A 13,032-nucleotide genomic window follows, 5' to 3' on the forward strand; every position below is an offset into this window, starting at 1 on the left:
TTGTGGCCCTACCCAAGTTGCATCCAGTTGTCTCTTTGGTGTGCCCTGTACAAGTTGCTGAGCAACTCCAAGAACTATACTTGTGGCAGCGGGCTTTGGTTTCTGGCATGGCTTCTTTAGGCAACCATAAGTACAGCATCTGTGAATTGCCTGCTGAACATTAACAAATGGCACTGGAGAGGCACAGGTTGGGGCTAAATTTGGCCTGCAGCTGAACCCCTCTCAGGACTTTGCCATTGGACACCTACTACACAAAGCCATGCTAAAAAGACCAGGACACTTAGGATCTTTGCTTATTACATAGAAACAGATACAGAAAGGCAGGCAAAATGGGAAGACAAAGAATCAGAACCCATATGAAAGAACAGAACAGAACTCCAGGGAAAATGGAGTCAAGCAATCCACCAGATGCAGAATTAAAAACACTGGTTATAAGAATACTCAGTGAACTTAGGGAAAGGGTAGATGAACTCAGTGAGAACTTTAATGAAGAGATAAAAAATGGAAATGGAAATTATAAAAAGGAACTAGTCAGAGATGAAGAATACATTATAGAGATGAAGAGTATATTAGAAGGAATCAACAGAATGGATGAAGAAGAGGATCAAACCACCATTACAGAGGATGGGAAAGCCAAGAACACCCAATCAGAACAGCAATACAAAAGAAGCCAAAAATATGATTGTAAGTTAAGGAGCCTATGGGACACAATTAAATGTAAAACCGTCCATGTCATAGGAGTACCTGAAAGAAAACAAGAAGTTGAAGAGTTATTTAAAGAAATAATGATGGAAAATTTCACTAACTTGGTGAAAGAAATAGATATAAAATCCCAGGAAGCTCAGAGAGTCCCAAGAAAGAGGAACCCAAAGAGTTCTACACCAATATACATCATAATTAAAATGCCAAAGGTTAAATACAAAGACAGGATCTTAAAAGCAGCAAGAGAAAAGCAGTGAGTTACCTACAAAGTAGCACCCATAAGACTGGCAACTGATTTCTCAAAAGCAACTATGCAGGACAGAAGGTCTTGGCACAAAATATTCAAAGTGATGAAAATCCAGGATCTACAATACAACCAAAAATACTTTATCCAGCAAAGCTACCATTTAGAGTCAAAGGATGAATAAAGAGTTTCCAAGACAAAAATAAGTTAAAGGAATTCATTAACACCAAGCCAATATTACAGGAAATGTTGCAGGGACTTCTTTAAGAAGAAAATAACATGTATCGAAAACGTGAATAAAAAATGGTAATAACTACATCCCTATCAACAATACCTCAAAATGGAAAAGAATTAAGTGCTCCAACCAAAAGATAGAGTGGCCGAATGGATAAGAAAACAAGACTCCTACATATGCTGCCTACAAGAGATTCACTTCAGATTAAAAGACACACAGAGACTAAAAGGAAGGGGATGGAAAAAGATATTGCCTTGATAGACCTAGAGGGTGTTGCATTGAATGGAATAAGTCAGGTAAAGACAAATATCACATGATTTCACATACATGTGGAATCTAAAGAACAAAATAAACAAAACAACAACAAAGGAGGAAACAAACTCATAGATACAGAGAATATTTTGAGAGCTACTAGATGGGAGGTGGATTGGGAGAGACAGTGAAAATGGGCAAATGGATTAAGAAGTACAAATGGATAGTTACAAAATAGTCATGAAGATATAAAGTGTAGCATAAGGAAAATAGTCAACAATGTTAACTATAATAAATATGTAATGGGGAATAGGGGTACTAGATTTAGTGGGGCACTTTGTGAGTTATATAGATCTCTAATTACTATGCTTACAACTGAAGCTAATACATTATCATATGCCAACTATAATTGAAAAAAAACTCATTGAATTGTACAATGTAAATATGAGCAACAAATTGTTTATTATATTTCAATAAAGCTGTAAATAAAGAAAATGACTGAGAAAACTGGAAAGCCACCTTCAAAAGAACTAAACTAATCTGTTGTCTATCACTGTACACCAAAATTAGCTTGAAATGGATTAAGGACCTGAATATAAGACCTGAAACAGTAAATTGCATAGAAGAAAATATAGAAACTAAACTCATAGACCTTGGACTTAAAGAGGATTTTATGAATTTGACCTCAAAGGCAAGGGAAGTAAAAGCTAAAATAAATGAATTGAACTACATCAAACTAAAAAGCTTCTGCTCAGCAAAAGAAACCTTCAAAAGGTAAAGAGACAACCATCCGAATGAGAAAATGTATTTGCAAGCAATGCCTCCAATAAGGGCCTAATATCCAAAATATACAAAGAACTCATACAACTTAATAACAACAAAGAAAATGATCCAATTCAAAAATGGGCAGAGTACCTGAGCAGACATTTCTCCCAAGAAGACATACAAATGGCCAACAAACATATGAAAAGATGCTCAACATTGCTAGCTATTAGGGAAATGCAAATCAAAACCATGATAAGATAGCATCTCACACCTGTTAGAATAGCTATTATCAACAGGACAAGTAATAACAAGTGTTGGCGAGGATGCGGAGAAAAAGGAACCCTCATATATTGCTGGTGGGACTACAAATTGGTACAACCACTATGGAAATCAGTATGGAGGTTCCTCAAAAAACTAAGGATTGATCTACCATATGATCCAGCAATCCCTCTTCTGGGTATTTACCCCCAAAGACTCGAAAACACATATCTAGAAAAATATCTGCACACCAATGTTCATAGCAGCATTATTCACAGTGGCCAGGACATGGAAGCCACTAGTGTCCTACAATAGATGATTGGCTAAAGAAGCAGTGGTACATATATACAATGGAATACTACTCAACTATCAAAAGGGATGAAATATTGCTGTTTGTGACAACATGGATGGATCTTGAGGTAATCATGCTAAGGGATATAAGCCAGACAGAAAAAGTTGAAAACTGCATAATATCACTTATATGTGGGATATAAACCTAAAAGCAACAAATAAACAGGACAAACAAACAGAGACTAATGGACATGGACAATAGAATAGTGGTTACCAGAGACAAGCGGGGGAGGGGAAGGGAGGTACTTGGGGGTGGGCAATCAAATATCTGGTGATAGAAAGAAATCTAACTATGAGCAGTGAACACACAATGCAATGTATACATGTGCCTTACTGTTGAATTGTATACCTGAAACTTACTGGATTTCATTAACCAACGTCACCATAATAAAATAAGGAAAAAAAAAGAAAATGAATACCCTTAAGCACTATAATTTCAGTATAAATTGGGGAAAAAAAGAGAAAGAGTGACCGAATGGATAAGAAAATGTCTCTTCTATATGCTTCCTACAAGAGACTCATCTCAAACCTAAAGACACAAAATGACTGGAAGTGTAGGGATGGAAAAAAGTATCTTATGCAAATAAAACAGCAGCAACAAAAAAAGCTGCGGTAGCAATACTTAAATCAATCAAAATAGACTTTAAAACAAAGCCAGTAAGAAAACACAAAGAACAGTATTACATAATGACAAAGGCATCAATCTAACAACAGAAGATAACATTTATAAATATTTATGCACACAACATATGAACACCTAAATATATAAAGCAAATAGTAACAGAAATAAAGAAAGAATTTATAACAATGGAACAATAGTAGGGTATTTAATACCCAACTTTAATAAAAGCATAAATCATTTAAACAAAAAAAGTCACTAAAACAAAAGTGATAAAATTAACTATAGCAACAATAAATAGCCAGGAGATACACAAAACAGATAAATATCCCTATAAAAACACACAGGGTGGCAGGGTAAATTTAAAAACACAAGACCCATCTATATGCTGCCTAAAAGAGAGTCACTCTAGGTCTATAGATATACACAGACTAAATGTGAAGGAATAGGGAAAGATATTCCATGCAAATAGAAACAAAAAGAAGGGTTAGGTAGCAGTACTCATATCAGACAAAATAGACTTTAAAACAAATAATGTAAAAAGAGATAAAGAAGGACATCATATAATGTTTAAGGGTTCAATCCAAGAAGAAGACATAACAATTGTAATTATCTATGCATCCGGCATAGGAGCACCTAGTATATAAAGCATATATAAATGGATAAAAGGCAGAAATTAACAGTATCACAATAACAGTAGAGGGCTTTAATACTTAAATTATCTCAATGGATAGATCATCCAGGCAGAAAAATAATATAGAAATAATGGCCTTAAATGACACATGAGACCAGATTGACTTAATAGACATTTATAGAAAATGTCATCACAAAACTGTAGAATATGCATTTTTCTAAAGTGCACATAGTACATTTTTAGATATAGACCACATATTAGACCATAAAACAAGCCTCAATAAATTCAAGAAGTTTGAAATTATGTCAAGTATATTTTGACCACAATGGAATAAAACTAGAAATCAACAACAGGAAAAGAACTGGAAAAAACACAAATATATGGATATTAAATAACATGCAACAAAACAACCAATGAATCAAAGAAATAAAAAATTACCTGAAGATGAGTAAAAATTAAAACATTTTTACAGTATTTATCAGATGCAGCAAAAGCAGTTATAAAAGGAAAGTTAATAGCTATACAGGTCTACCTCAAGAAGCAGGAAAATTCCCAAATAAAAAACTTAACTTTACACTTACAGGAGCTAGAGAAAGAAGAACAAGCAAAACCCAAAGTAAATAGAAGGAAGAAAATAATAAAGATCAGAGCAGAAATAAAATAGACTAAAAACAAACAAAAATATATCAATGAAGCTAAATCTGGTTCTATGGCCAAACCTCTAGCCATACTCATTGAGAAAAAGAGAGAGATCAAATAAATAAAATCAGAAAGGAAAGATGAGGTTATAACCGATACCACAGAAATACAAAGGACCATTAAAGAATACTATAAACAATTAATTGGACAACTTAAAAGAAATGGATAAATTTCTAAAAACATACAACCTTCCAAACTGAACATAATGCTGAAGGCATGAACATAAAGAAAGATATAGAAAATCTCAACAGACTGATTATTAGCAAGGAGATTAAAACAGTAATAATAAAAAAAATCTCTCAAAAACCAAACACTCAGGACCAAATGGAAGATATTTGGAAATAACAGCTCTGATAAGGAATTAATATTCAAAATATATTTTAAAAACTCATAAAAATAAACATTAATTTTCTGATTTAAAGTGCACAGAGGACAGAAACATGGTGGACTGAGAGATGTCCCTGGATCTCTCCCCTTAAAATAACAATAAACTGAACATCTAAAACTCAACAGATAACACCTAACCTACACTCAAACATGTCTGAGTGATCTGCGCTTAAGAGCTTCCAGAGGTCAGAAGCATGGGAGTCTGTGGGTAGATTGGAAGGAACAAATAAGCTGCCTCTCCCCGCTGGAGGAACAGAACTGCCTGAGGGATCTGAGACTTCCACGAATCAGAGCCCAGGGATGACAGAAAGTGGAGCGGGAACTAAATGCAGAGGGACAACAGCTGTGTCTTCGTAGCCACAAAAGTGAAGAGACTGAGAAAGAGACTAGTAGCAACCCCCACGCAACAACCAAGAGTGTGCCCTCCCTCCATCCCATATCCTTCCAGATCCAGCAATGCAGACCACCGAAGGAATTTGAGCAAATGCTAATGAAAGAAAAAATCCACTGTCAGTACCACTCACAGGGGATGAAACCGAGGATAGTAATGGTGAATTGAATATCAGAAAGAAAGGCATTATTAGTCTCAAAGCAGGGATCCAAGAGGTCCTAATGCCACCTACTGGCAATGGAAAGAAAAACACCTTCTTAGTAACCAGCTAAAGAGAGACCACTACATAATAAATCCAAGGTGACAAGGCAGCACAGAAAGAAAGAGAAAAGTCTCCAGAAAATAAGTTTAGACATAGAAATATGCCATTTAAATGACAGAGAATTGAGGATTGTACTTCTGAAAGAACTCAATGAGATGCAAAATGACTTATATCAACAATTCCAGGAATTGAAAAAAATCATAGACAGGCACAATGAGTTTTTTAAACAAGGAGATTGAAACCCATAAAAAGAACCAAATAGAACTGGAAATGAAGAACACACTAAAGGAGATAAAGAAAGAAACAGAAAGCTTAGGAAATAAAGTTGACCAAACAGAGGAAAGGATCAGTGATATCAAAGACAGAAATCTAGAAATAATCAGAAGGAAGAAGAGAGAAACCAAAGAATGAAAAAATAATGAAAGAGAAATACAAGAACTAACTGATATTTTCAGGAAAGAAAACATAAGAATAATGGGCATTCTCAAAGGGGAGGAAAGGAGCAGAAATTTGAAAGCATTTCAGACAAATAGTTTCCTAAATCTAAGGAATGAATTGGAGGTTAGAATTCAAGAAGTCAACAGAACACTCAATTATCTCAACCCAAAAAGCCCTTCTCCAAGACACAATTACTAACATAACTAAAGGGAGAAACAGACAAAAATGCTATTATAGTAAGGGACCTAAATACCCCACTGTCGGATGTGGACAGGTCATTCAAACAGAAAATCAATAAGGAAATAACATTCTTAAATGACACATTAGACCACCTAGACATAATCAACATTTACAGAGTCTTTCATCCCAAAACAGCTGCTTATACATTCTTCTCAAATGCACATGGAACATTCTCAAGGATTGACCACACACTGGGACACAAAACTAGCCTCAACAAATACAAGCAAATTGAAATCATAACAACTATAGTCTCTGTTCACAATGTTTTGAAGCTAGAGATCAACTGTAAGAAGAAAGTGGATAGAACCACAAATATATGGAGTTTAAACAACATACTATTGAAGAATGACTGGATCATAGACTAAATAAAAAGAGAGATCAAGAGATACATAGAAATGAATGACAATGAGAATATGACACATCAAAACTTTTGGGACATGGCAAAAGCAGTAAAAGAGGAAAGTTTATATCATTAAAGACCCAACTCAAAAAATGAGAATGAGCCCAAATAAACAACTTCATGCCTCATCTTATAAAAGAAAATAAGAATAAAAAATAAACTAGAAAAAGAAGAGCAAATGAAACATAAAATCAGCAGAAAGAAAGAAATAATCAATATTAGAGCACAATTAAATGAAATTGAGAACAAAACAACAACGACAACAAAAACAACAGAAAAAAATAAATGCAACAAAGAACTGGTTCTTTGAGAAAGTTAATAAAATTGAGAAATCCCTGGAGAGGCTCAGTAAGGAAAAAAGAGAAAGGACACAAGTAAACATAATCAAGGGTGAAAAGAAGTTATGACAGATATCACAGAAATACAAAGGATCGTACAAGAATACTATGAAAAAGTATGTAACACCAAATTTAATAACAGAGGAAATGGATAAGTTCTTAGAAATATACAAGCTTCCTAGACTGAATTAAGAACTGGAAAATCTAAATATACTGATAAGCAGTATGGAAACTGAAACAACCATCAAAAACCTGACAAAAACTATATGTCCAGGACCCGATAGCTTCACTAGTGAATACTACCAAACACTTAAAGAAAATTTAATATCTATTCTTGACAAAATCTTCCAAAAAATCAAAGAGGAGGCATTACTTCCTAATTCATTTTATGATGCCAATATTACCTTGATACCAAAACCTGATAAAGATCACACTGAAAAAGAAAACTACAGACCTATATCTCTCATGAACACAGATATAAAAATCCTAATTAAGATACTATCAAACTGAATACAGCAACACATTGAAAGGATTGTACACATTAATCAAGTGGATTTCATCCAAGGGGCACAGGGATGGATCAACATACACAAATTAATTAATGTGATACACCACATAAATACATTAAAAAGTAAGAATCATATTGTCATATCAGTAGATACAGATAAAGCCTTTGACAAGATAGAGCATCCATGTATGATCAAAACACTTAATAGAAGATACATCACATAATTAAGGCCATATATGACAAACTCTCAGCATTATACTTAATTGTGAAAAACTAAAAATCTTTCCTCTAAGAACAAGACAAAGCTGTCCCCTATCCCTAGTATTCAATATAATATTGGAGGTCCTAGCAAGTATAATCAGGCAAGAGAAAGAAATAAAAGGCATCTAAATAGGAAATGAAGAAGTCAAACTGTCACTATTTGTGGATGACATGATTCTCTATATAGAAAATCCTAAAGGCTCCACAGGAACAATTCTAGAAATAATAAACAAATACAGTAATGTTTCAGGATACAATATCAATGTTCAAAAATCCATAGTGTTCCTGTATGCTAATACCAAATTGTCAAAAAAAGAAATGGAAAAAACAATTCCCTTTGCAATTGCAACGAAAAGAAAAAAAACAAAAAACAAAAAAAAAAAACCTAGGAATAAACCTAATGAAATGTGAAGGATCTATATAATGAAAACTGTAAGATCCTATTAAAGGAAATTGAAGAAGATACAAAGAAATGGAAAGATATTTCTTGTTCTTAGAATGGAAAAATCAACATAGTTAAAATGACCTTATTACCTAAAGCATTATACGGCTTTAATGCAATCGCCATCTAAATTTCATCGGCACTTTTTAAAGAAATAAAAAAAAAAATCATCAAATCTGTATGGAAGCACAAAAGATCCCGAATCGCCAATGCCATCATGAGAAAAAAGAACAAGGTGGGGAGGTGAAAAATGGCATAGATGATAGAGGCTCTGTTCATCTTTCTAGCAATCAAATCAAAGTTGTGATGGAACCAAGGAGCAGCAGCAAGGAAAACTCGCCTAGGATCTAGATGAACAAGCCATACAACTAGGGAGAAATCCAAGAAAGCACCCTGCAGTGTCAGAAGGTAGGACAGGGTGAGGACATGGGGTGCCTGGTCTAGAGCAGCAAAGTAAGATGCGCCAACAGTAACCAAGGCTCAACTACAACAGAAGAGCACACACAACCCATACCAAGGACATTCGTGGAACATCCTGCTCAGGTGATCAAGGAAGACTATGCCACTGGCCCCACAGCACACCTACTGCAGAAGGCCACTCTATTAAGACTGGAAGACATAGCAGCCCTACCTAATGCATAGAAACAAACACAAGAAGGCAGCCAAAATGGGAAGACAAAGTAATATCTCCCAAATGAAAGAACAAGACAAAGCTCCAGAAAAAGAACTAAACAAAATGGAGACAACCTACCAGATACAGAGTTCAAAACACTGGCTATAAGGATGCTCGATGAACTTAGGGGAAGAATAGAGGAACTCAGTGAGAACTTTAACAAAGCCATATAAAACTAAAAAGGATACATAGAAAACATTAAAAAGAACCAGTCAGAAATGAAGAATTCACTAACTGAAATGAAGACTACCTTAGGAATCAACAGTAGATTAGATGAAGCAGAGGATCAAATCAGAGATTTAGAAGATAAGGTAGCAGAAATTCCTCAATAAGAACAGCAACCAGAAAAAAGAATCCAAAAATATGAAGATAGTTTAAGGTGTCTCTGGCATGACATCAAGTGTACCAACATTCACATCATAGGGATACCAGAAGGAGGAGAGAGAGAGCAAAGAATTGGAAACTTATTTCAACAAATAATGATTGAAAACTTTTCTAACCTGATGAAGGAAATAGGCATACAAGCCCAGGAAGTGCAGAGAGTCCAAACAAGATGAACTCAAAGAGGCCCACACCAAGACACATCATAATTAAAATGCCAAAGGCTAAAGATAGGGAATATTAAAAGCATCAAGAGAAGAACAGTTAATTGTCTATAAAGGAGCTCCCATAAGGGTGTCAGTTGATTTCTCAACAGAAACTGCAGGCCAAGAGGAATTGGCAGGAATTATTCAAAGTGATGAAAAGCAAGGACCAACAATCAAGGTTACTCTACCCAGCAAAACTATCATTTAGAATCGAAGAACGGATAAAGAGCTTCCCGGACAAGAAAAAGTTAAAGAAGCTCATCAGTATCAAGCCAGTATTACAGGGAATGTTAGAGGGTTTTCTTTAAGAAGGATGAAAAAGAAAAAAAAAAACTTAAAAAGATGAATAATAAAATGGTAGTAACTACATATCTAGCAATAATTACTTTGAATGTAAATGGCTTAAATGCTCCATTGAAAAGATAGGTGGCCAAATAGATAAGAAAACAAGACTTTTACATATGCTGCCTACAAAAGACTCACTTCAAATCGAAAGACACACACAGACTGAAAGTAAAAGGATGAAAAACGATATTTAATAAAAACAGAAATGAAAAAAAGCTGGATTAGCAATACTTATACAAGGCAAAATAGACTTTAAAACAAAAGCTTGTCTACGGCCATGCCACCCTGAACATGCCCGATCCCATCTGATCTCAGAAGCTAAGCAGAGTTGAGCATAGTTAGTACTTGGATGGGAGACCACCTAGGAAGACCAGGTGCTGTAGGCGTAAATAATTAATTGATTAATTAATTAATTAATTAATTAAACAAAGGCTATAACAAGAGACAAAGAAGAACCCAACAATCCTACTTCTTCCTACTTCTGGGTATTTATTTGAAAAAAAACAAAACAGTACTTTGGAGGGACATGTGAATTCTTATGTTCATTGCAGCATTATTTACAATAGCCAAGATATGGAAGCATCCTGAGTGTCCATGAATAGATGAATGGATAAAGACGAGGTAGTACATATTTACAATGGAATATTATTCAGCCATAAAATATAATGAAATCTTGCCATCTGCAACAACATGGATGGACCTAGAGGATATTGTGCTGAGTGGATTAAGTCAGACAGAGAAAGACAAATGTCATATGTGGAATCTAGAGAACAAGAAAAACAAACAACAGAAACAAGTTTGTAGATACAGAGTGCATTTTGATGTTTGTCAGATTAGGGGGTGGGGGATGGATGAAGGAGAGGAGATTAAGAGGTACAAATTTGTAATTACAAAATGGTCATGGGGATGTAAAGTATAGAAAGGGGAATATAGTCGGTAGTATTATAATAACTATGTATGGTGTCAAATGAGTACTGTATTTATCAGGGTGATCATTTCATAAGTTATGTAAATGTCTTATTACTGTGTTGTATATCTGAAACTAATTTCATATTGTATGCCAACTAAAATTGAAAAAAATAAAAATACTAAAATTAAAAATAAATAAATAAAATGAATAGGATGGAGGTTGGGAGGATGGGTGAAAAGGGAAGGGATTAAGATGTGCAAATTACCAGTTATAAAAGCAGGCATGGAGATGTAAAGTACAGCACAAAAAACATAGTGAATAACATTATAATAACTATGTATAGTGTCAGATGGGTACCAGAGTTATCAGGGTGATTACTTTGTAAGTTATGTAAATGTCTAATCACTATGCTGTACACTTAAAACTAATATTGTATGTCAACTGCAATTTAAAAATGAAAAAAATTAAGAAAAAGAATAAATCCATGAAACCATACATGTCCCAGCCTTGACCACAGTAAAAACAGAACCCCTGTTGGGCATAAATGGGTGTTTCTCTCTTTCTCCTTCTCTTTCTCTCTCTCTCTCTCCGCCCCTTGTTCCACTCTAACTTTCTCTTTCTCTCTCTCCTGTCAGCCTCATTGTGGTTCCAGGCATGCAGTGTGCCCTCCAGGGCCCGTAAATAATAAACACCCTTTTTCTTCAAAGTTTTCTGATAATCGTTGCTATGATGTATCTTGCAATCATAATAAGAACCACAAGGGTTGGTCCAGCCACAACATTAGATCCAAAAGGAAAAATATCTGTGAGGTTCACTTTGGGCCCAGATGAGTGCCCCCAAGCATTTCTAGCCAATAGCATCACTATCAATAAATAGGCTGACAAGAGGTAAAAGCATTAAACTTGAAGAGCCTAGAGCCAGCATTAAGAAAGAAAACCCTAATGCCATTTTAGTAAGGTAAAACTATTTGATCACCTTATAACTTGGGGATAAAAAAGGGATGACGTAATAAATTTAACCAGAAGTAACCTCATAAGTTTTTCTGATCATAAACTCCTAACTGGAACATACCTTCTTCCATTTTCATGTAATGTTCCTTGTGTTACCTCCTTAATTCAAATATATAAAAGAAACTGCAAAACCATCATTCTCTACAGCATCTGAGATCTTGCTTCCCAGCACTGTCATCAGTTTCCCCTCAAATAAATTCTTTTTTATATTAAATTTAATGGGATGACATTGGTTAATAAAATTATATAGGTTTCAAGTGTACAATTCAATAATACTTCATATATATATTGCTTTGTGTGTTCACCACCCAAAGTGAAATTTCCTTTCATCACCATATATTTGACACCCTTTATCCTTATCTACCTCTACACCTCCCCGCTTTCCCTCTGGTAACCACTAAATCCTTGTCTGTGTCTATAAGTTTTTGTTTGTTTGTCTTGTTCGTTTATTGCTTTCAGTTTTGTATCCCACATATAAGTGAAATTATATAGTTCTCAACTTTTTTTTGTATGACTTATTTCACTTAGCATAATGATCTCAAGATCCATCCATGTTTTTGCAAATGGCAGTATTTCATCTTTTCTTATGGCTTGGTAACATTCCATTGCCTCACAATAACACCAGAAGGTATGCATTATCCTTATTTCTCATTTTACAGATGACAAAAGTTGAGCTTTATGTAATTTTCCCTAAGTTTTATGGTTAGTAATTCAAACTTAAGCAGTTGATTCCAAAGCCACTATTGGAAAGCTTTGAGTCAAAATATACCACCTCACATTTCCCTCCATGCTATTATGTGCAAGTCATGCCTTTTCCTCAAGTATATAAAGAGGCAAAAATAGGACTCTTGGAAACTTTTCTTTTTTAGAAAAAGTATAGCCAGCTTCTTTGACAAATTTTGAGTCTCTTCTTCAACCTAGTTACTGTGCTCGTTTGTGAAAATTCCTCTTAAAGCTAAAGCCCCAGAACTGGCTTTGTCTGAATACTAAGAAGCCCTCTGACAGAGCCCTAAATAGGTCATGAAAAGGGTACTACTTTCCCTTAACCTGGTGGAAACTATTCTGTTGCTTGTTGAAGTTA

General features: G+C 34.8%; 1 pseudogene; it reads left to right on the forward strand.

The window, feature by feature from the left end:
* Positions 1-10,298: 10,298 nt before the first annotated feature.
* Positions 10,299-10,417, forward strand: LOC120592093 (uncharacterized; annotated as a pseudogene).
* Positions 10,418-13,032: the final 2,615 nt, after the last annotated feature.

This window comes from Pteropus medius, unplaced genomic scaffold, assembly GCF_902729225.1.
Source record: "Pteropus medius unplaced genomic scaffold, Ma_sr-lr_union100, whole genome shotgun sequence".
Taxonomy (NCBI): Eukaryota; Metazoa; Chordata; class Mammalia; order Chiroptera; family Pteropodidae; genus Pteropus; species Pteropus medius.